General features: G+C 45.1%; 1 protein-coding gene and 2 long non-coding RNA genes across 3 annotated transcripts in view; 2 read left to right on the top strand and 1 right to left on the bottom strand.

The window, feature by feature from the left end:
* Positions 1–335: 335 nt before the first annotated feature.
* Positions 336–18,064, bottom strand: LOC125927580 (uncharacterized). The gene is made up of 5 exons (XR_007459374.1): positions 17,948–18,064; positions 8,952–9,047; positions 4,453–4,571; positions 3,814–3,950; positions 336–2,548 (listed from the first exon to the last, which is right to left on the bottom strand). It is a non-coding gene; the product is annotated as an uncharacterized LOC125927580 (long non-coding RNA).
* A 91-nt stretch (positions 18,065–18,155) lies between these two features.
* Positions 18,156–19,054, top strand: LOC125927581 (uncharacterized). Its single transcript, XR_007459375.1, has 2 exons — positions 18,156–18,285; positions 18,842–19,054. It is a non-coding gene; the product is annotated as an uncharacterized LOC125927581 (long non-coding RNA).
* Positions 19,055–23,699: 4,645 nt separating this feature from the next.
* The window catches only part of SPECC1 (sperm antigen with calponin homology and coiled-coil domains 1), a 282,425-nt gene continuing 282,160 nt past the window's right edge, over positions 23,700–23,964 (top strand). Inside the window, exon 1 of the mRNA XM_049638057.1 lies at positions 23,700–23,719. The gene's annotated coding sequence lies outside the window, so the exon portion shown is untranslated. The remainder of the gene's footprint in view (positions 23,720–23,964) is intronic.

The raw sequence follows: 23,964 nt of genomic DNA on the forward strand, positions 1-23,964 counted from the left end.
TCCGAAGCAGGCTCCAGGCTCTGAGCTGTCAGCACAGAGCCCGACATGGGGCTTGAACCCACGAGCCGTGAGATCATGACCTGAGCCGAAGTTGGACACTCAACCAACTGAGCCACCCAGGTGCCCCTAGCCTCCTTTTTTCTTGCTGGACTCAGCTCTTAGAACTGTCTCAGGTTTGGAAACTGAAGAAAGATCATGACTTTTCCATCATGGTAGTGACATCAGCCTTCTGATATCTAATCTTGATCTTTTGATTATATGAGCCTCATAATACCCTTGTTTGCTGCCTGTCTTAGTCCCTTCAGGCCGCGATAACAAAAATACCACACACTGGGTGACATGAACAGCAAACATTTATTTCTCACAGTTCTGGATACTGGAGAGTACAAAATCAGGGCACTGGCAGATTCTGTGTCTGCTGATAGCCTGGTTCATAGACGGTCATCTTCTCTCTTCGTCCTCAGAAGGCAGATGGCACAAGAAAGCTCTCTGGGGTCTCTTTTATAAGGGCATTCGTCCTACTCATGAGGGCTCTCTGATGACCTAATAATCACCCCCCAAAGGCCCTACCTCGTGATAACATCAGGAAGTTAGGATTTCAACATATAAATTTTGGACACAAGCATTCAGTCCATAACACTGACCATCTATTCATTCCAAGAACATAATCATCATTAGCCATTCCCACATATCCCTGTGGGTCAATGCACTCTTGGTACCTTTCCCACCTGTGTGGAAATTATATCCATCATGTCTCTGACAACTTAGGGCTGTCACATGGGCTCTGCTATTCTGGAATCCTGTCATGAGCATTGACACTAAGGAATCCAATTCTATAACAACATCTCCTACTGTAAGACCTGGGCCACCATTCAGGTCCTCAATAATCCAGTAACAGTAGCCTTCTCATGAATTCAATCCTTGTTTTACAGAGGGGGGTGACCTCTGGGACCTCTTAGGAAATATAGTCAGCCAGTGGATCCTCTGGCGTGACTTAATGCATTCTGACATCCCCACCTCTCTGACCTGAGATTCTCTCTCTGGAAAGCCCAACCTGCTCCCTGTATAAGCCAGCCAAAAGACCACAGCCAAAGACTCACCGATGCTTGCAGTAGGAAGCTATCTGATTACAGTGCACAGAAATAGTTAAGTGCCCAGGGGATGTGGGCCAGGTACCAACAGTGTCTACTGCATTAACACAATTCCTACTTTGGGGCTGAGGAAATAACCACCGAGCGGGTCTGAAGACTCATGGGGCCCATTGTCAGCTAGATTTGAGCCTGGACTCGATTAGCCTTCATTGTAGGCACAGGAGCATGTGACGTCTCCTGGTTCCAATCAGTCTTATCTCAGATCTGGGTATTCTTTTTACCGTGGCGCGTAGTTACCCTGGCATATGACCTCAAGTCTCCCTAGAATGATTGGGGAAAATTTTACTATAGAGATTTATGGTGGTATTGCACAGTCCGTCCTTAAGGGGACCTGGCTTCCCTTTCAAACACTGAGCTCTGGGCCTGTGAACTAACGTTCACTTGGGAACTTGAGAAGGAATGTGGTTTCCATTATGGCAGCTGACATTAGCCTTCTGCTCATGAGTTCTTGATTTCTTTTTAATTATATAAAGAAGCATGCTGTGCTCAGTTGTCTGCATCTTCCTCCCCTCTAGTAATACCATGATCTGTTAGCCATTTCTCCAGATCCCTGTGGGTCAAGGAACCTTGATGGCTGGTTCAGCTCTGCTTTCCAACACAATAATTACACTCACTTTCCTTTGATATTTAAATGCAGTCACCTGGCCTCTTGACCTCTCACTGTCCACACTAACCGAGAGAGGACGGTCACCATTGGGTGTCTCAGAGATGCTGATGGCCTTAAAAAATGCGGTGTCCTCTGATGGGTTCTTAGGTCTTACACAGTGAATCAGTTCCAATGTCCATACTTCTATAATCCTTTTGACCTTTCCTTGATGCTGTGTCAAGGAAGTTCTGGTAATATCCTTTTCATTTCTCTAGGCCAAGTTCCATCCCAACAGTCAATTAGGACTAGCTTTAGGTATCGTGTCCACAGCTCTGGATCTTGACTTGTGGATGAAGGGCCCCCAAGTGGGGGAAACTCCCCTTGCCCAGGCATATCTTTCACCTCTCCCCCAATCAAACAGCTTCAAATCTGCTCTCTCACAAGCCCCCTGGGTTCTTCCCATATGTTGTGGCCAGGGCCCGCAAGCCCTATGGTACGTGTACTATTTTCTCCCAGAGCAGAGACTTTTTCTTGTCTAGGATACAGAGAGCTGACTTCGGTTACTTACTTTGAAAGAGGCAAGAGCAGAGGGGTGAATCTTCAGTAGGACATGTGGCATCTTACAGGGCTTCTGCCTCAGCAGAGGTTGCGGTATAGTCTCCTCTGAGAGAAGGAGGTTTGAGGTGTTTCCAGGTTCAAACTTCTCAGGCGAATCTACTCAAACATCATCATTTCACAGCTCAGATTCCACTCTTATCCTTCACACTCAGACTATAACTGGGAGGCCATCAAGATGATGCATTCTCTTTTTCTTTGTTTTCATATTTATTTTGAGAGAGAGAGAGAGAATGAGAATGAGTGGGGAGGGGCAGAGAGAAAGGGAGACACAGAATCTGAAGCAGGCTCCAGGCTCTGAGCTGCCAGCACAGAGCCTGATGCAGGGCTCAAACCCACAGACCATGAGATCATGACCTGAGTCAAAGTCAGAGGCTTAACTGACTGAGCCACCCAGGTGCGCCTATGCATTCTGTTTTTCAACTCTGCTACTTTTTTATTTTATTTATTTAACTGAAAATTATTTATTTATTTTGAGAGAGAGAGAGAGGGAGAGAGAGAATCCCAAGCAAGTTCCTCGCTGTCAGCACAGAGCCCGACGTGGGGCTTGATCTCACCAACCATGAGATCATGACCTGAGCCAAGATCAATCAAAAGTTGGATGCTCAGCCCACTGAGTCACCCAGGTGCCCCAACTCTGCCACTTTTACAGTTAGATCCTGGGCCTGCTCTTTAGCGAGGTCTGTCCTGCACCTGCTTCTTGGAAGCTGCCAAAGGAGCCCTGTGGCTTTTCATAGTGTGACTGGAATTGGCAGTTTTCAACCAGAAGGCAGACCTATCACTAAACTTCATTTCAATGAGAGGCAAAAGCCTGAGTAATTGTGATGGATGAGGTTCCCCTCTGCTTGCACGGGATTATTTGCATCTCCACTCACCACTACTCATAGTGTTTTTATTGCCATCATGCTGGTGAATAACTCCCAAATCTCAATCACCCAGTAAGGTTTAGCCTAGGTTCCCCAGGATGCAGAGCTGAGGGCAGAGGGCTCACAGCAGGACTATGTCAAGGAGCACACGCCCAGGGAGCAGGAGTGAAGAACAAGGGGAGTGAATCAGGGACAGAGGGGAGTCAATGTGAGATGGTGTTATTGAGTGGGCTGCTACCAAGTGGGAAGCATTGCTGGGTCTGTAGGGTTGTGCCCAAGAACCTGTATAAATGCACCCACCAGCTCTCATCTCCCATTGACTGATCCCATCATCACTCCACAGGGCTTAACTCTCTGGCACCTCAGGGCTGTGCATACAGCCCCCAGGCATTGTCAATATGGAAGCCCTGGGGCAGAGGAGAGAGGCACAGTAGGGGCAAGAAGGGAGGTACCGTCAGATCACCCCTGTGTGAAGTTGCCTAGAGCCCATGCAGAGCTAGAACCAGAGCCACACGAGACCAAGAGGGTCTGGAGTGACCCAAGAGAGGAGTGGGAAACAGTGGGCGAACATACGTGCTCCACCCCGACTCCACACCTGCAAGTTCAGAGTGTCCAGGAGTGAAGCCAAAGGAATGTGTTTATAAGGGTCACAAAGTTGCAGGGATTCTAGGGCATCTGTAGGGCCTCAGGTTCGGACTGCCCATATCTTTAATGTGCTGCTGGGAGTGACGGCTGTAAAGAAACGAAACAAAGTTAGAAGGGATCTTGGCAAGGGCGTCACACAAGTCCCCATAGCCTGAGGATCCGAAAGCTGAAGCCTCTCACGGTGTAATAATAGTAACAATCATTGCCACCATGGTGATAATTTCAGCTAGCATTTTTGAGCACCCACTGGACATCCCTTTTGAAAGACTTAATCGCCATAAGAGCTCTCATTTTGCAGGTGAGGAAGAGTCTCACATAGGCTCTGATGTAATATCAGTCTTGGTGATTCTGATGACTAGTATGTAGAGACTGATGTTTAACTTAAAATTGTTTTGTTTCCCTGACCCTCAAAAGGAGACAAGTGAGCCTGAACCTTTGTAATCAATCCTCTTGCCCCTGTCCTTTGATTGCCTGTCTACCCACAGTCATCAAATAAATTTGGATGACGTTTCCCCCAGATACCGTTATTATAAGGATCTATTCCTACATGCTCGGTATCTACATAAAAAGATAGAGACAAGAGACTCACGTTTGTTGAGTGCAGACTGTATGCCGGCTGTCGTCCTAGGGACTTTTCATTTCGTCAAGTAGTGTTGTGTTTAATCCTCACGACAGCCTGGGATGTTAGGTATTATTATTCGCCTCATTCTGCAAATGAAAAACTTGTCGTCAGAGAGATGAAATGAACTGCCAAAGATCTTTTAGTGAATAAAAAGGCAGAGCCGAGGATGGGAACGTGGTTCTGTCTGCGTCCAAAGCCCCCCTTTTCTTTATACCACGCTGCATCGAGATCTGGTCTGGCAAATTTAATGGGTCCTGTGATTTGGAAGTGATAACCAGGTTTCACATGGGTGTGTTTTTTTGAGAACGGAAGTAACCGAGAGGTTTTCAGGTCCCGGTTTTCTGACTTAAACTCCCTCTCTTTGTCCTGACTTAGAAGAGTCAGAAACAGGGGCACCTGGATGGCTCAGTCAGTTGAACATCCAACTCTTGATTTCGGCTCAGGTCATGATCTCATAGTTCACGGGATCAAGTCCCACATTGGGCAGTGCAGAGCCTGCTTGGGATTCTCTCTCTCCCTCTCTGTTCCTTCCCCACTTGCACTCTGTCTCTCAAAATAAATTTAAAAAAAAGTTAGAAACAAGTGTGATACGTGGGTCTGAATGCAGAAATGCAGGACACCTCCAGGGTTTGTTTTTTTTTTTTCTTTTCTTTTCAAGTTTATTTATTTATTTTGAGAGAGACAGAGACATCGTGATTGGGGGAGGGGCAGAGAGAGAGGGAGGGAGAATCCCAAGCAGGCTCCACACTGTCAGTGCAGAGCCTGATGTGAGGCTTGAACTCACAACCATGAGATCATGACCTGAGCTGAAATCAAGAGTGGGAGGCTTAACTGAACGAGCCACCCAAGTGCCCTGAGAACTTTTGTTTTCAGGTCAAGCAAAGCCACAAAAACCCCACGAGGCCGGGGATAGACTCCACCTGAAGTGGGGTTTGTCAAACTGAGATGCTCAAGGATGAATTTTCTATCCAGAAGTCTATCCAAGCCTATAGTTATATTTTGGTACAAACGTATGTAAGACTTCTTTTGGTAACAGCTGAATGTCCAGAGAAGCTGAACCTTGCCCTCGCTGCGTCAGGCAACGGTCAGCTATGCAGATAGTCAGATATGACGATAGCCCCTCAGACTTGTGTAATCCCACTTTGCACAGACTGCCGGAACCACATCAGCTAATTATACCACTGGGAAGCTGGAAAGACCAGAGCTGCCCCATAATCCCAAGGCAAGGTAAGAAGAGGGAAAATGAGGCCCATGTTCTAGAAAGAGGAAGGTCTTGTTTGGGGGGTGGGGGTGGGGTCTGTGCATAAAGGGATCAAAAGGCACTTCTTGTCTAGTCTTTCCTCACTGTCCATGGCAGAGCGAGGTGAGCCCATCTCTTTATAGTGACAACCTTTGGATGGGCAGGGGAGACAGAATCCAGATTATGGTGGTCACCACTCCTTAAACATCTTCTAAGTGTCCATGACATGTCTGTTCTTAAAAGATGGCACCTCATACCAGAAAGAATGTAAGTTTGGGGGCGCCTGAGTGGCTCAGTCAGTTAAGCGGTCTGACTTCGGTTCGGGTCATGATCTCGAGGTCCAGAAAGAATGTAGGTTTGAGAACATTAGTGCGCTGGAGACCTATCCCAACCCAGTATATGTCCTCGGGTAAATTATTTACCCTTGATGGGTGGCATCTGTAAAATGACCATATCACCTGTCTCAGAGGGCAGTTGTACCTCTATGTTTTTTTTTCAATTTTTAAATTTTATTTAAATCCAAGTTAGTTAACACCATGTAATAATGATTTCAGGAGTAGAATCTAGTGATCCGTCACCTACATAGAACACCCAGTGTTCATCCCAACAAGCGCCCTCCTCAATCCCATCGCCCATTTAGCCCATCCCCTTACCAATACCCCTACCCTACCCCCCTCCAGCAGCCCTCAGTTTGTACACTTAAAAATAATATATTTGAAGCATCTAGAACAGAGTTAGGCCTGCAGAAATCATTCAATAGATAGTAACTGCTATTGCCATTATTGCTGCAATTGTTTCTTAGCTTTGGTTATTTATATCGACGGTCTCGCCCCTGTTCTAGGCCCTGGGGCAGATGCATGGAAGATTAGACTCTGTTGCTGGCCTTGAGAAGTGCTCTGTAACAGAGGAGACAGAGACCTGAAGACTCTGTGTTCATCGGGTCTGAGGGAGAGGGGAGTAAGTGTGACCAGGCCACCATTTGCACTAATAATAATCCTTGAGTGTCGAGTGCCCTTCTGGCTCTTCTCTCCATCTCCTGCCTTTTCTTCAGGCCTCAGCTCCAGATCCACTTCCTACAGGAAGTCCTCCCTGACTAATCCAGCCCTTGCAGACTTAACTGGTTCTAAACTGTCATACTTGTGGCAGTACATCTACTTATTATTGTTACCTATTATGGGCAAAGCACCCTTTATGCGTTATCTCAGAGCCTTTTTAAACACCTTTGGTGGGGGGGGCAGGTATCGTTATTCTGATTTTACAGATGGAGCCGTTGAGGCTCAGGAAAGCCTTGCCGGGCTTCTATCGATAATCACAGACTCAGAATTCTAACTCAGATCTGGGTGACTGCAAAGCAGGAGTTGGCTAACCAGGAATCCTGGGGCAGATCCAGTCCATTCTTTGCCTATTTTTGTAAATAAAGTTTTATTGGAACACAGCCATGCTCATTATTTCCATATTCTCCATGGCGGTTTTCGCAGCACAGAGCAAAGTTGAGCAGAGTCACAGAAGAGTCCATCTGGCCCTCAAAGCCTAAAATGTTTGCTCTCGGGCCCTTTACGGTAAAAGTTTGCCAGCCCCCGCTCAGAGGTCTATGTTTCTGCCACGGTGTCTCCCTTGTCCCTCTACCATTGCTGTTACAGCACCTATGGTTGCCAACACTTGCTCCCAGAGGTAGCAGGACACAGCATGAGAAGGGCCTCAGCACCCGCAGGGATGATTCAGCAAAGGGTAGGATAGAATTTTCCTGGGATTCCAGTGAAGGGTGGGGCGGTGGTGACATTTAGATGAAGCCGTGTTTTGATGGGCTCACAGCAAAGCAGGGCTATGTGTTGAACGGTGTATGTTGGACCCAGAGTCTTGTTCCTTTGGAAAAAATAAATTTAGGATGCCTGGGTGGCTCAGTGGTTAAACATCTGACTTCAGCTCAGGTCATGATCACACGGCTCGCGAGCTCAAGCTTCACATGCAAGAGTCTTGCGTGGGGTGAGCATGAGCGCCGCTTCGGGTAAAACACGAGCCCTGGATGAGCCCTGCTTCTCTCTCTCCGTCCCTTGTGGGATTCTCTAGAGCTCTCTTTCTCTCTCACTAGCGCCATCTCTCTCCCAACAAAACACTTAATAGAATAGGAGGGTCTAGTTCTATATCAGAAGGAAGGATGGATATTAGGGGCGACTAACAGTTTCTGCTTCAGTGGCAGAGCTCAGATTTAAAATACATCTGAAAAAATATTTAAACATTTAGAAAAACATATTTATTTATTTATTTATTTATTTTTATTTATTTTTTTTTATTTATCTTTGAGAGAGACAGAGACAGAATGCGAGTGGGTTGGGACGGAGAGAGAGGGAGACGAATCCAAAACAGGCTTCAGGCTCCGAGCTGTCAGCACAGAGCCCGACGCGGGGCTCGAACCCACAGACCGCGAGATCATGACCTGAGCCGAAGTCGGATGCTCAACCGACTGAGCCACCCAGGCGCCCCAAAAAAATATTTATTTATTTTTGAAAGAGAGAGAGAGTGAGTGCAAGCAGGGGAGGAAGAAAGACACAGAATCTAAGCAGTCTCCAGGCTCCAACCTGTCAGCACAGAGCCTGATGCGGGGCTTGAACTCACAAACTGCGAGATCATGGCCTGAGCTGAAGTCCGGACGCTTAGCCAACAGACCCAACCAAGCGTCCCCGTGAATTTTTTTTAAATTAAAATAAAATGCATCTGTCTGATTCCAAATGTAGAGAACAAGGGAGTCACTCGTGTCAAGCAGAGGCCTGTATCAAGCAGTGAGACAAGCAGTTAAGGGCAGTACAGCTACAGGGTTGCAGAAACCAGTATCAGCTGATACCCCTGAGGTCTGCAGGGGCCCAAGCCTGATTAAATCCCTTTAAAAAGGGAGGATTTTTGCAGCAAACTGTCAGACGCTTCAGACATGACCCCTCTATGTCTTACCACTTAAAATAAAAAGCAGCGGCTGCCCAAGGATCTCCGAACAGAACCGAGATCCTTCCTTGCTGGAGCGTGATGGGCGGTAAGAGCCGGGAGCTGACCCAGACCGGCCAGAGGCTTATCTCCATTGTGCGCCCACAGACTGACTTCAAGTTTGGTCTGTTATCTTGTTTGTCGTGTGACTTGTCTTATGTTCTGCTTTTCGTGCTGTATAAGAAGCTGAGTTAATTACGTGGTGCGATGTCCCTGAGTTTGGAATCCTGAACCTGCTTGACAATTACATTACCTTGCTTTAGGACTGCATAAAGCTGTCACTGTGGAAAGACACAACTTGTTTGTGCAACTTTAGAGCGTGCTCTTGATATCATTCATTTAATTCCACCTGTAGACATAGAAAAAAAATTTTTAATGTTTATTTTTGAGAGAGAGAGAGCACAAGTGGGGGAAGGGCAGAGAAGGCGGGGGTGGGAGGGACATAGGATTCAAAGCGGGCCCTGCACTGACAGCAGAGAGCCTGATGAGGGGCTCAAACTCACAAACTATGAGATCATGACCTGAGCCAAAGTTGGATGCTCAATTGACTGAGCCACCCAGGTGCACCGACCTAGAAATGGTTTTTTTCCCCCAATGTTTTCTTCATTTGTTTTTGAGAGAGAGAGAGAGAGAGAGAGAGAGAGTGTGTGTGTGTGAGCGGGGGGAGGGCAGAGAGAGAGCAAGACACAGAATCCGAAGCAAGTTCCAGGCTCCAAGCTGTCAGCACAGAGCCTTACGAGGGGCTTGAGATCATGACCTGAGATCATGACCAGAGCTGAAGTCAGACGACCAACCAACTGAGTCACCCAGGCACCCCTAGAAATGTTTTTATTACTGTCATGGCTTTAAGGTATATACGCATCTAAAGTCACACATGTGAATGTTCCTCCCTATAAAAAGTCATCCACTTAGACCTGGGGCCTCTTGTCAGGTTTTCTGTTTGCACATTCTTCCTGCTCTTTCCCCAGTTTCGTCGCCAGCTAACAATCAAGTGTATGGGGAGATTTGGAAGCAAAGGTTTAAATAGGAAGACTTCACACTTCTTTTACGGCTTATAGTCCATATTCAGAAGTCAGGAAGTACAGATATATTTGTATTTCTGGTGGCCTGGAAACCACAGGACTGAGCAAAGTCCTCTCCTCTCACCGCATCTCACACTTGATTCTGCAACATGAGAAGCCCAAGTTAACTGACTTCTGAGGGTCCTTCAATCCCTTGGGTTTCCTTTGATCTCAAGTCTGGGAGCGGGCTCCAGCCACCTTCATCACCCCTCCAAAGCTTCCTTCTATCTGTGGAAATACCACAGTATGTGGACTGAGGCTGTTACTTTGTGTACGTGTGTGTGTGTGTATGTGTGTGTGTGTGGTAAAATATACATAGCATAAAATTTACCATTTTAACCATTTTTCAGTGTATAATCCAGCGGCATTTAGCACGTTCATGCTGTTATGCAACCATTATCACCATCCATCTCCAGAACGTTTTCATCTTCCCAAACTGAAACTCCGTACCCGTTAAACACTGACTCCCCGTTCCTCCTCCCTCTCCCCCTTGGCTACTCCACTTTCTGTCTTTCTGAATTTGACTGTTGTAGGTATCTCATAACAATGGAATTGCACAATGTTTGTCCTTTCGTGACTGGCTTATTTCACTTGGTGATTCATTCCTATTGTGGCATGTCAGAATTGTATTCTTTTTTTTTTTTCAACGTTTTTTTTTTTTGTTTTTTTTTTTTTTATTTTTGGGACAGAGAGAGACAGAGCATGAACGGTGGAGGGGCAGAGAGAGAGGGAGACACAGAATCGGAAACAGGCTCCGGGCTCCGAGCCATCAGCCCAGAGCCCGATGCGGGGCTCGAACTCACGGACCGCGAGATCGTGACCTGGCTGAAGTCGGACGCTTAACCGACTGCGCCACCCAGGCGCCCCATGTATTCTTTTTTAAAGGCCGAGTAATATTCCATTGTACGTAGACATCACTTTTTGTTCATCCTTGGGTTGTTTCGACTTTTTGGCTACTGGGAATAATACTGCTATGGGCATTGATAGATAACATCGGTTAGGTCCTTACTTTTGATATTTTGGGGATATGTACTTAGGAGTGGAGTTGCTGAATCATGTGGTAATTCTGTCCATTTTTTTAAGGAAATGCCAAACTATTTTCCACGATGCCTCCACCAATTTACATTCCCACCAGCCATGCACAAAGGTTCCAGTTTCTCATCAACATTTGTTCGTTTCTGATTTTGGTTTTATTTCAAAAAAAAAAAAAAAAAAAACAATAGCCATCTTAATGGCTGTGAGAAGTGGTTTCTCATTGTGGCTTTCATTTGCCTTTTTCTCATAGCTAGCGATGTTGAACATCTTATTTATTTATTTATTTTTAATTGTTTTAATGTTTATTTTTGAGAGAGAGAGATACAGAGCATGAGTGGGGGAGGGGCAGAGACAGAGAAGGAGACACAGAATCTGAAGCAGGCTCCAGGCTCTGAGGGGTCAGCCCAGAGCCCGACATGGGGCTTGAACTCTGGAACGGTGAGATCATGACCTGAGCCGAGGTCAGATGCTTAACGGACTGAGCCACCCCAGCGCCCCTGAACATCTTTTTTTTTTAAGACTGTTTTTTAAAGTAATCTCTACACCCAATGTGGGACTCAAACTTACAACCCAAGATCAAAAGTCACATGCCCTGCCAACTGAGCTGAGCGAGCCAGGTGCCCTGAGCACCTTTTCGTGTGCTAAATGCCCATTTGTGTATCTTTGGAGAAATATCTATTCAAGGCCTTTGTCACTCTTCACTTGATCTTAGCTAAAAGGCCGAGAAGCAACGGGCCTTTGTTACCCTTAAGAGCCCATTCTGTCCTTTCTCCAGGTCTGCTGTATCAGTCAGTGTAGGCCAGGTTATGCTGCAGTAACACACAACTCTAATAACCAGGGGCCGAAACAACAAAGCTTATTCTTCACTCATCTTACATGTCCCACACAGGTCCACAGGGGGCCTCTGCTTATTGTGGTACTCGGGGACATGAGTTGGCATTGACTTCATCACCGGGCATTATTCCACTGTTCTGACATCAGTGCAAAGGGGGCCATGTTGAAGAATGTGCCAGGTCTCAGAGCTGCTCACCTTACACAAGTCACGTGGCTATGCCTAACTTCCAAGGAAACTTCAAAGGTACATGTTAATTTTTTTTTTAATTTTTATTTACTTTTGAGAGAGAGAGCGAGAGAGAGGAGGGAGGGGCAGAGAGAGAGGGAGACACAGAATCCCAAGCAGGCCACAGGCTCCGAGCCGTCAGCACAGAGCCCGACACAGGGCTTGAATCCATGACCTGCGAGATCATGACCTGAGCTGAAGTCGGACGCTTAAAGGACCAAGAAGGATCCTTTAGAATTGTGCCAGAGATCAAGGAAGATTTGACTTGACCTAGCTGATGCAAACTCTGAATTCCACTCTATTTCTCACACTATGTGTGTTTCCCTGTGGGTCAACATCTCACTGGGAAGTAAACAAATAGTTCAGGGACAGTTTGTAAATAGATGAATTTTGAGTCTGTATTTAAATTGCATTTGTATTTGAAACTGAATTGAATTTGAGTTCTGAAGTTTTAGTTAATTCCCTTATAAAACAGAGGTTTTATGCCGACAGCTCAGAGCCTGGAGCCTGCTTCAGATTCTGTGTCTCCTCTCTCTGCCCCTCCTCTGGTCATGCTCTGCCTCATTCCGTCTCTCAAAAATAAATAAATGTAAAAAAAAAAAAAAAAAAAAAAGCAGCCTCCAGGTTGGGGCTCTGAATTTCGGTGCACACAGTTCAGTACTAGACACGTCCTCTAGATGGCAGCAAAACCCTCAATATAAACATTCCCTCTGGTCTCTGAATTTTCTAGCACCAAGGATGGAACCCAAACCCAGAGCTTCTTCCCACTATTCAACTGGTTCACCTCAGCATGAGCTAACATGCTAAGGTGCTTACTGCTGTGAGTGTTGGTTCCATATTTTGAATACTAGATTGATTTCAGTAAGGGTTCAGGTAGTACAGATTGGAAAATCAGAAATATGGATTTTCCCCACAAAAAGCTAGAAGAACACTGATGATACTTTGAAAAAAATGTTTAATTAATTAATTAATCTATTGATTGATTGATTGATTAGTTTACATCCAAGTTAGTTAGCATATTGTGCAATGATTTCAGGAGTAGATTCCGGTGATTTATCCCCTATGTATCAACCCCTCCAGTAATCCTCAGTTTGTTCTCTGTAGTTAGGAGTCTCTTATGTTTTGTCTCCCTCCCTGTTTTTATATTATTTTTGCTTCCCTTCCCTTCCCTTATGTTCACCTGTTTTGTATCTTAAATTCCTCATATGAGTAAAGTCATATGGTATTTGTCTTTCTCTGACTAATTTCGCTTAGCATAATACCCTCCGGTTCCATCCACGTAGTTGCAAATGGCAAGATTTCGTTCTTTTTGATTGCCAAGTAATACTCCATTGTATATATATACCACATCTTCATTATCCATTCATCCATCGATGGACATTTGGGCTCTTAACACTGATGATACTTCTAACATTGCTGTAGTCTCAGTCCCTGGAACAGAGCTGTTTGAACAAATGCACGAGTGGATTACCATAAGAAATGCACAATATTAGGTACCACCTGAGTTGGAAAAAGGCCATATATGTGGAAACCCCAGTGTACCAGCTAAGGTTCTTGACTGCAAGCAACAGAAATCCACTCTGGCTGTCTGAAGCGGAAAAGGAATTTGGGGGACAACATGGGTGTAGATTACAGACTCATGAGGAAGCCTTCAAACTTTGGACTGTTCCCTTACTCTGCATCATGTGTTCTAGACTTGTGGGTGGATAGATCCTTTGACAGAGTCCAAGTCATGTGCCAGGGCCCCGACTGCCAAAGGGTGAAGAGGAGGAGGATCTCCATGATGCAGCTTCCCTGTGGGAAAGGCAGTGCCTACATCTACCACACCGCACATGGACCACCAGTGTCCCCCAGCCTGCTAGGTGGGCTGCACTAGAGCATCTCAGGGGTCTTCTCCAGCCTCTGCCCCACCACCATATTTTTATTACCATTTACTTCTTCTTGACTTCTTGGGATAGTTGTAAAGTCTGCAGACATTCTTGTCTTGACTTTGTTTTAATGGTTATTTTTGACAGAGAGAGAGAGAGAGAGAGACAGAGAGAAAGAGCACAAGCAGAGGAGGGGCAGAAAGAAAGAGAGTCCCAAACAGGCTCCACACTGCCAGTACAGAGCCCAACGTGGGGCTCAAACTCACAAACCTTGAGATCATGACCTGAACCGAAACCGAGAGTCAGACGCTTAACTGAGTGAGGCACCCAGGCGTCCCTTGACTTTTTTTTAATGCAGACAAGCATATATGTTATATATATCATATATATATAACATATATATATATATATAGAGAGAGAGAGATCTATCTATCATATATCTAGAACTCCCTAATCCCCATCACCTATTTCACCTACCCCCCCCCCGCTCCCCTCCCCTCTAGTAACCAACAGTTTGTTCTCTACAATTAAAAGTCTGTAAAGAAGAGTCTGTTCTCTATAAATAAGTCTGTAAATTGTCTACACTCACACACACACAAATACACACACACAACGGAATATTACTCAGCCATCAAAAAGAATGAAATCTTGCCATTTGCAATGATGTGGATAGAATTAGAGTGTATGATGCTAGGTGAAGTAAGTCAGTCAGAGAAAGGCAAATACCCTATGATTTCACTCATATGTGGAATTTAAGGGAGAAAACAGATGCACATAGGAGAAGGAAAAAAAATGAGAGAGAGAGAGGAAAGCAAACCATAAGAGACTCTTAACAATAGAGAACAGACTGAGGGTCGGTGGAAGGAGGTGGGTGGGGGATGGGCTAAATGGGTGATGGGCATTAAGGAGAACATTTGTTATGATGGGCACTGGGTGTTATATATAAGTGATAAATCACTAAATTAAAAACAAAAGAGTCAGGGTGCCTGGGTGGCTCAGTCAGCTAAATGGCCAATTTTGGCTCAGGTCATGATCTCACAGTTTGTGAGTTTGAGCCCTTTGTTAATTTGTTTTTTTCTTAAGTTCCACAGATGAGTGAAATTATATGGTATTTATTTTTCTCTGACTGACTGGCTTAGGATTGTATTCTCTAGCTCCTTCCATCCATTTCATTGCAAATGGCAAGATTTCATTCTTTTTTGGAAGGTGGATAATTTCCATTGTATATATATATATATATATACCACATTTTCTTTATCCATTCATCTGTGGATGGACATTTGGGCTGCTTCCATATCTTGGGCTTCTGCACAGTGAAGGAAACCATCAACAAAATTAAAAGGCAACCTACGGAATGGGAGAAGATATTTGCAAATGACATATTTGATAAAGGGTTAGTATCCAAAATATATAAAGAACTGACAAAACTCAACACCCAAACAACAAATAACCCAGTTGAAAAATGAGCAGAAGGCAAGAATGGACATTTCTCCAAAGAAGACATCCAGATGGCCAACAGACACATGAAAATATGTTCATCATCACTTACTGTCAGGGAAATGCAAATGAAAACTACAATGAGTTATCACCTCACACCTGTCAGAATGGTTAAAATCAACAACACAAGAAGCAAGTGTTGGCAAGGATGTGAAGAAAAAGGAACGCTCTTGCACTGTTGGTGGGAATGCAAACTGGTGCAGCCACTGTGGAAAACAGTATGGAGATTCCTCAAAAAGTTAGAAATAGAACCACCCTACCATCCATTCAGCAATTGCATTACTAGGTATTTATCCAATGAATACAAGAATACTAATTCAAAGGGATACATGCACCTCTGTGTTTACAGCACCATTATTTACAATAGCCAAGACATGGAAGAAACCCAAGTATCCATGGATTGTCTTGATTTTTGATGGGAATATTTCTAATATTTCACCATGGGGTGTTGTGTTTACTGAAAGCTTCTGGTAGCAAGATCTCCTATCTGGTTTAGGAATCTTCCTTGTATTCCCAGCTTACTAAGCATTTTTGAAAATAGAAATCACGCTTGAATTTTACCAAATAGTTTATGGACCCAGAGTTTTCCTCCCTTTGAGGAGGAAAGCTGATAAATACAAATAACAAGGGCCAACCAGATGTTTGAGGTCAGATACTCCCTTTGCATGCTTTTGGCTTTTGCAACCTTGCTTGCATCGGCCAGCCGCTGGGAACCAGAAGCTTGACTGTCCTAGTCTTGCCCAACCTGGAAGCACATATGTATAAAAGATCGGGAGAACCTGAGCCGGATGCTTAGCCTTTGCAGGTGACTCCGCTGGGCCCGCACCACTGAGAAATAAACTTTTCTGATTCCCCAAGTGCTTGTCGATTGTCACTTCCTGGGGGCCGAGTGTTTGCTGTAACACTTTAATGTATTGCTACAGAGAATAACACTAACAAATTTTTTTCTTTTCTCTTCCTTTCTCTTCTCTTCTCTTCTCTTCTCTTCTCTCCTCTCCTCTCCTCTTCTTTTCTTTGCGGAGATAGAACTTTATTGAATACACTGCAAGGGAGTGACGGGCAGGAAAGGAGGGGCTGTCTGCCAACACTAACAAATTCTCTAATGTGGAACCAGTCTTGCACACGTGAGATTAATTTTGTTCAACACTTCATTTCGCGAATATTTATTGAGTGCTTGCTATGTAAACAGAGTGTTTCCACCATTGGGGATGAACAGAATGAACAGAACAGCAATGAACGAAACAGAAACAAAGTGTCTTCCTGCAGGGAGCATACATTCTAGCTGGAGGAAGACAGACAATTTTTTTTGAAATGTAAAACATAAAGTATGTCAGAGAGCGATAAATGCTGTGAACCAACGTTGTTCAATAACTCTTGTGTTGAAATTTATTTCAAGGGAGTTTATAATTTTGGCGTTTATTTCCTCTTTCTTCCCTGACTTGAGTGATTTATAACGTCACATTGTGGTTAATTTATAATTTTATTGCATTGGGTCAGTGTGAGTGTTGATTTTTGGAATTTTTCAAGGTTTTTCTTTGTGGCCTAACATTTACGAATGGAACATTTCCCAAAGTAGAAATCATACAGATATTTCTATTTAATATAGCACTGTAAGTTCATCCCTTAAATATAGCAAAGAAATAGATAGAAAAAAGAACAAAAATTAAACATAAAATCAGACTCAAAGACATTGAGCATATCTCCGTGGACTAGAAATAGGGAAGAAATCCAAAGTGGGGTGCTGGCCTGAAGCCATTGGACTGCTGGACCCTAAATCTGGAACAAGGCAGAGAAGGCTGGGAGTTCAATTCTGTGGGTAACAGGATCTAAAACTTCCTCACAAGAGACGGGGCTGTAGAGGGTGGGATTCCTGGTTCCTGAAAGAATGATAAGAAAAGCTGCTGTCCGTCCCTGCCTAGGATTACAGTTTATGTGCAGGGACCTGTGCAGGGAGACGAGAGGACACAGGCACCCATCTAAGTGAGCCTCTGGTTTAGTGACAGAATCTGCAATATCTTCAATATGCCCAAGGACAGGGACCCTGAACCACCCCATCTAATTCCTGTCTAGACTGAGGATGGGTGGGTGGTGTTTTCCAGAGGGTGAGTGGACTCTAACACTGCTGGACGGTGGGGGAAGGGGAGAAACAAGGTTCTCCAGTTGAAAATAAGACTGCAATAGAAACTCCAAACTCAATAATCAAAAGGTAAGCACCCTTGAGGTAGGGTGACGGTACCTCCTGCTTTCCTAGAGTTAATCCTCAGGGATTAATATGAGTCATATTAATGGCATTATATTTATGTCACTGTCTTTTGCTTCCAGTATTCTGGTTTGGGTGACCAGTGATCATCCTAACAGAGGGGAAATTAAAATTTCCTGGGCGCCTGGATGGCTCAGTTGGTTAAGTGTCTGACTTTGGCTCAGGTCATGATCTTACAGTTTGTGGGTTCCAGCCCCGCGTCGGGCTCTGTGCTGACAGCTCAGAGCCCGGAGCCTGCTTCGGATTCTGTGTCTCCCTCTCTCTCTGCTCTTCCCCTGCCCATGCTCTGCCTCTCTCTCCTTCAAATATAAATAAGCATTAAAAAAAAATTAAAAAAATAATAGAACAGTCTGGAGAAAGGATTGAAAATGGATCTGTTTTGGACGTGGTGAAATACAGTTGAAATTTTCCACACCTCTTTCAGAAATTACCTGAGTAAGGAAGAGTATGAGACATAAACATAAATACCATCTTTCACGAAGCTTGGAGGCAGTGAAATCCCCAACCATAAAACAGGGGAGGGCTGGGGCGCCTGGGGGGCTTGGTTGGTTAGGTGTCCAGCTCTTGATTTTGGCTCAGGTCACATTCTCATCGTCGTGAGATGGAGCCCCCTGTCGGGCTCCGCCCTGGAACATGGAACCTGCTTAAGATTCTCTCTCTCCCTTTCCTTCTGCCCCTTCCCTGCTCTCTCTTTCTCTCTCTCTCAGACAAATGAACAGAAACAAGAGAGGGCTGACAGAAGCTCCTGAAATCAAACGGGAGAAAACTAGATCTCTCAGGAGGAGCTGGCCAAGTTTACCACCAAGGTGACAGTAGACCCGAATATATAAAACCCTTCCTACGAACAATGGGAATAGGGTGCTTATTTACCCTAGAATTAGATGAAAATAATGTGTTAGAAGAAATATTTAAAGATTTAAGAGAAATGGGGTGCCTGATTGGCTCATTTGGTAGAATATGTGACTCTTGATCTTGGGGTGGTGAGTTCTAGCACCATGTTGGGCGTAGAGCTTATTTAAAACAAAACAAAACAAAACAAAACCAAAAACCTCTAGTCCCTGGGCCTAGAACAGTACCTGGCCTAGAGTTGCTTAATGAACGTATGCTAAACAATTTGTGGAATGAACTAGTCATTAAGTGATCCTACGACAAAAACATGACTCATTCTTAGTATTCGTTTTGGGGGTCCCTGGATGGCTCAGTCGGTAAAGCATACGACTCTTTATCTGGGGGTGATGAGTTCCAGCCTCATGTTGAGTGTAGAGATTACTTAAAAAAGAAAAAAAAAAAAAAGATCTAAGAAAAATGACCAAATTAAAAAGATGAGCTGAATCCACACACCCAATCCATTTTTTTTCCCAGGAACTATCCATCCGCAATGATAATTCCAAAATGTGTAACAGTGAAGTTCATGGACTTCATAAACAAAGCAGTAATTCTTGGGGCAGCAAGGCATTTACATCGCTTGTAAGAAAAAAAAGAAAATCAGGCTGGTTTCAGGTATCATTGTGGCAGAGAAGACAATGAAGCAATATGTATGCATTTCTCAAGAAATAAAGTACCGCCCAAGAATTTCGTATGCAGCCAAACCTTTTCAGGATAAAGGCAACAAACGTTTTTGAACGCGAGAAACTCAGAGCCTATCATTTCCATAAATTGTGCTTGAAAAAACTAAAGCAAGATCTCCACGAGATCTCAAGATGACATCGCGAGACGGGATGGATCACAGGATGGGATGCCACAAAATAAGGGTGTGGCAAGGGGGTGGGGACACTTTGGTGAAATCACTGGGGGTTCTGAGTCTGCTTCCCTGGAGGACCCAGATGAACACAAACGTGGGGCTGATAATTACAGAGCAGAATGTATGATTTTATAGACCCAGTAATGTAGAAGTGGTCTAACTAACAAAAATTGGGATGAGAAGGGAAAGTAAAGGAAGGGGTCTTTAAAGCACATTGATTTCCTCATTTTTTATAACCAGGGGTGGAAATATTTCATTTAAAGCAGATTAAAAAAAGATCAAGGGGTGCCCAAGTGGCTCAGTTGTTTAAGTATCTGACTTTGGCTCAGTTCATGATCTCAAGGCTCATGAGTTTGAGTCCAGCATCAGGCTCTGTGCTGACAGCTCAGAGCCTGGAGCCTGCTTGGGATTCTGCATCTCCCTCTCTCTCTGCCCCTCCTCTGCTTGTGCTCTGTCTCTTCCTCTCTCAAAAAATAAATAAACATTAGAAAAAAAAATTTTTAAACAAGTAATAGAAGTATGTGTAAACATACTTAATTTTAAGAAAAAAGCAGACACCAGGGTGGCCTGGGTGGCTCAGTTGGTTGAGTGACCAACTTTGGCTCAGGCCATGATCTCTGGGTTCATGAGTTCAAGCCTTGCATGGGGCTTGCCAGTGCAGAGCCTGCTTCAGATCCTCTGTCCCCCCCCCCCCCCGTGCCCCTGCCCGTTCATTTTCTCTCTCTCAAAAATAAAAATTTTAAAAAACAACAAAAAAAAGCAAACATTAAAGAAATATAAAATCCTTTGACATTGGATGTGGAGACAGGAGGGATAAAGAAAAAGGAAACGTACTCTGTTACCGTTGTTCAACAAGCAGTAAACGGAAACAGTCTGCAGCGGTAGAGGACTGAGGGTATTATGTACAATTACAGTTGTAAAGGCAACCTTTTGAATAAAACTTAAACCCTCCAAATCCTCGGGAGAAACACACCCAACACAGCAAAGCAAACACCAAGCACATAAGAAAAGGGTAAAGAGGAACCTGAAAGGCTGTGAAAACACAGCATAAAACAACATAACCATTACATGAATAGGGCTAAACCCATCTATTCCAAGAAAAAAGACTTTCAGATGAAATCACAAAACAAAACTTGATGTTCGATTCAAGGGATTTGCCTAATACAAAGGCTTCAGAAAAGATGAAAACAGAGCTGTATTGGGCTGATGGCAAACAAAATTTAGTAGGCTTGTCATTAACATCGGACAAGGTTAAAGTCAGGGCAAAGGTCAAAAACATCAAATGAGACAAAGGTCATTTTATAATTTAAAGGGACAATTCACAAGAATATAAGGATATTTGTGCACAGATAACATAGCATCATCATTTACAAAGCAGGACTCCACAGAAATAAGGAGAAATAAAAACGCAATAGTAGTAAAGTTTTTTTTTAATGTTTATTTTATTTTTGAGAGAGAACATGAGTGGGGAGGGCAGAGAGAGAGAGAGGGGGACAGAACACCTGAAGGGGGCTCTGTGCTGACAGCAGCAAGCCTGATGCGGGGCTCGAACTCGCGACCTCAGAGATGGTGACCTGAGCTGAAGTTGGACACTCAACTGACTGAGCCACCCAGGCGCCCAGATAGTATAAAGGTTTTAATTTACTTCTCTCAGATTATATCAGGTCAAAATACATTTAAGGACATGGAAGTTTCACATGACATAATTAATAAGTTATATTTCATTGATATGTGTTAAAATCTGTATGCCAAAAATGGAATATGCATTCCTCTCTAGGGCCCTTAAAGCATTCACAAAAATTGACTCTAGTTTAGGCCGCAAAGAAAACTCAAGTATTTAAAAGATGCAAAGTAGTAAGACAACATTGATCTCTGATCTCTGATCACAATGAAACAAAACTAAACTTTAATTAAACCTGGTCAGAAACAAAAGACTCTAACCCCTGGAAGTTTTAGCACTCTACCACCCTCTCTTAAAATTTATTTATTTATTTGTTTACTTGTTTATAAAGATTATTTTATTTATTTATTTTTTAACGTTTATTTTTGAGAGAGAGAGAGAGACAGAATGTGAGTGGGGGAGGGGCAGAGGGAGAAGGAGACAGAGAATCTGAAGCTGGCTCTAGGCTCTGAGCTGTCAGCACAGAGCCTGATGCAGGACTCGAACTCATGAACCATGAGATCATGACCTGAGCTGAAGCTGGATGCCTAACCAACTGAGCCACCCAGGTACCCCATCTTTCTACTCTCTTATTCACCAAAGATGTCACTCATAGTAATGTAAAAAGTGATCTGCTATGTGTATGGCTGTTTCCACATCCATGTGTATGACCTCACCTCCTCTATTCACCCCACTACTCCAGCAGGGCTGTGCTGCTCACTGCGCAAACTACATAAGGGTACTCGGTGGCCTGCCTCCACTCCACATTAGCCATCTGTCCTCACATCCTGGCCTGGTCATCAGCAACCATCTCTATTCTCTTACCGGAAATTCCTTTCCAGGTTGCTTCTTCAATTACTCTAATAAGATAAATAAATCTCGGACCCCCATCGAGATTCCCAGTCTGTTGAACCCACTTCTTCTCCACCATTCAGCTCTCTCCCTCTCCTACTTCTCTTCTTATGCAGCTTAGCTCCTATGATTCAGCATTTGATACACACACACACACACACACACACACACACACACACACACACCACACCTATCTATCCTCATAGACAACTCCCTCTCTTCATTTCCAGAGAAAACTCTGGCTTTTTCTTCTTTCTTTCTTCCTGCCTCATACAACAGAACAGGCTGCTGTCCAAGCCAGGACTTCTCAATTTCAGCATCATTGACATTTTAGGCTGGAACATTCTTTGGTGTGTGTGTGTGTGTGTGTGTGTGTGTGTGTAGCTGTGCATTGCAGAATATTTTTTTTTTAATTTTTGTTTAACGTTTATTTATTTTTGAGACAGAGAGAGACAGAGCATGAACGGGGGAGGGGCAGAGAGAGAGGGAGACACAGAATCGGAAGCAGGCTCCAGGCTCTGAGCCATCAGCCCAGAGCCCGACGCGGGGCTCGAACCCACGGACCGCGAGATCGTGACCTGAGCTGAAGTCGGACGCTTAACCGACTGAGCCACCCAGGCGCCCCTGTGCATTGCAGAATATTTAGCAGCATCCCTGGCCTCTACCCATTAGATGCCAATAGCACCCCTAGTCACAATCAAAAATGTCTCCAGACATTAGCACATTTTCCTGGGTCGGGGTGGGAGGTAAATCCCCCCTGGTTGAGAACCACTAGTCGAGGCTCATCCTTCTGCTTGTGCCTGGGACTCCACCTCCACCCTCACATATATACAATCTTTTCAGGAATCATACAGTATGAAAAACCCTTTCCTCTCCTGTATGGTCAGAAGCTCTTTCTCAACTGGATTCTTTTCATAAATATTTAAACGTCTTTAAAAAAATCTTTCCTCAGCCACGCTTCCATCCCCAGCCATCAGTACCTCTTCTTCCCTTCCCCACCACATCTTGCAGAAATTGGTTATTCATCCTGCCTCCTCTATTCCTCCCTCCTCTCTCCTTCATCTATGACTCAGGGTTCTTGGCATTCCACCCCTGTAGCTTTCACTACGGTTTCAAGTGGCTTCCATGTCTATAACTGCAGTGGGCAGTTTTTAGCCTGTGGCCATAGACACAATGGAGGAGAACTAGATGGAGAGAAGTAAAGATCATGAATTTTGTTGTGATCCGGTGGATTTCAGGTGTCTCAGAGGCATCCTGGAGGAGATGTTGGGTGGACATTGAAACAATGAGGGCTGGGGTCAGAGGAGAGGTCTGGGGTCAGAGGAGAGGTCTGGGTTGGGACATAAACTGTCTGGGTCTCCCCCAGTGTACGCAAGGATATACGGGTGTATGTGTGTGGGTAACTAATGCCACAAGTGTAATGTTAAGTGCCTTGGCAAGGGGGCGATAGAGGGGTAAGTACCTTGGCAAGGGTGTGGAGAGCAATTATGATCACTCGAAGGGCTTTCAAAATGCAGATTTCTGGGCCTCACCCCCAGATTTTAATACAGGAAAAACTGAATAGCCTCCCTGTGATGGAGAATTGTCATTTTTACCAAGTTCCCAGACGATGCTGAAGCTGCTGGTGCAGGTACCACCACATTTTGAGAACCACTGATCTAGAGCGAGGAGAGGAGGCCCAGGGCTCGACTGGAGCGTTCCCACACTTATTAGCTAGAAGCGGAGGTGAGCCCCTGAGGGAGACAGAGAGGAAGCGCGGGGGAAGAAACACCACCACCAGTTAGTGGATGGAGAGCTGCGAGGGTGAATGTGCAGGGGGCGCAGGACTACATCTCCCAGGATGCCTCGCGCCGGCTCTCGCCCGCCCCCTGGAGGCGGCTGCGGGAGGCGCGGGTAGGATCCCAGGGACCTTTCGTGGAGCATCCGTGAGCTCAGGGAGCCGCGGCGGCTGCGGGCTGCGGCGGCGCGGCGGGAGCGAGCGGAGCCGGTGAGTAGGCGCCGCGCTGGTCGCCGGCTCTTTTGCGCCTCAGCTGCGTCGTCTTCCCGGGTCGGGCGGGCGAACCCTGGGGTCCGAGGGTCCAGGCAGCGGGGCGCAGGACTGTCCGTCCGAGACGGAAGACGCGCTGTTGCCGTTGTCGCTGCGGTGGCCCCGGTCCCCCACCGCCCGGCGGGTCCCGCCCCCAGCCCGGGACGGACCTCCTACCCTGTCCTGCCCACCAAACCCGGGAACTG

The sequence above is a fragment of the Panthera uncia genome, chromosome E1, assembly GCF_023721935.1.
Source record: "Panthera uncia isolate 11264 chromosome E1, Puncia_PCG_1.0, whole genome shotgun sequence".
NCBI lineage: Eukaryota > Metazoa > Chordata > Mammalia > Carnivora > Felidae > Panthera > Panthera uncia.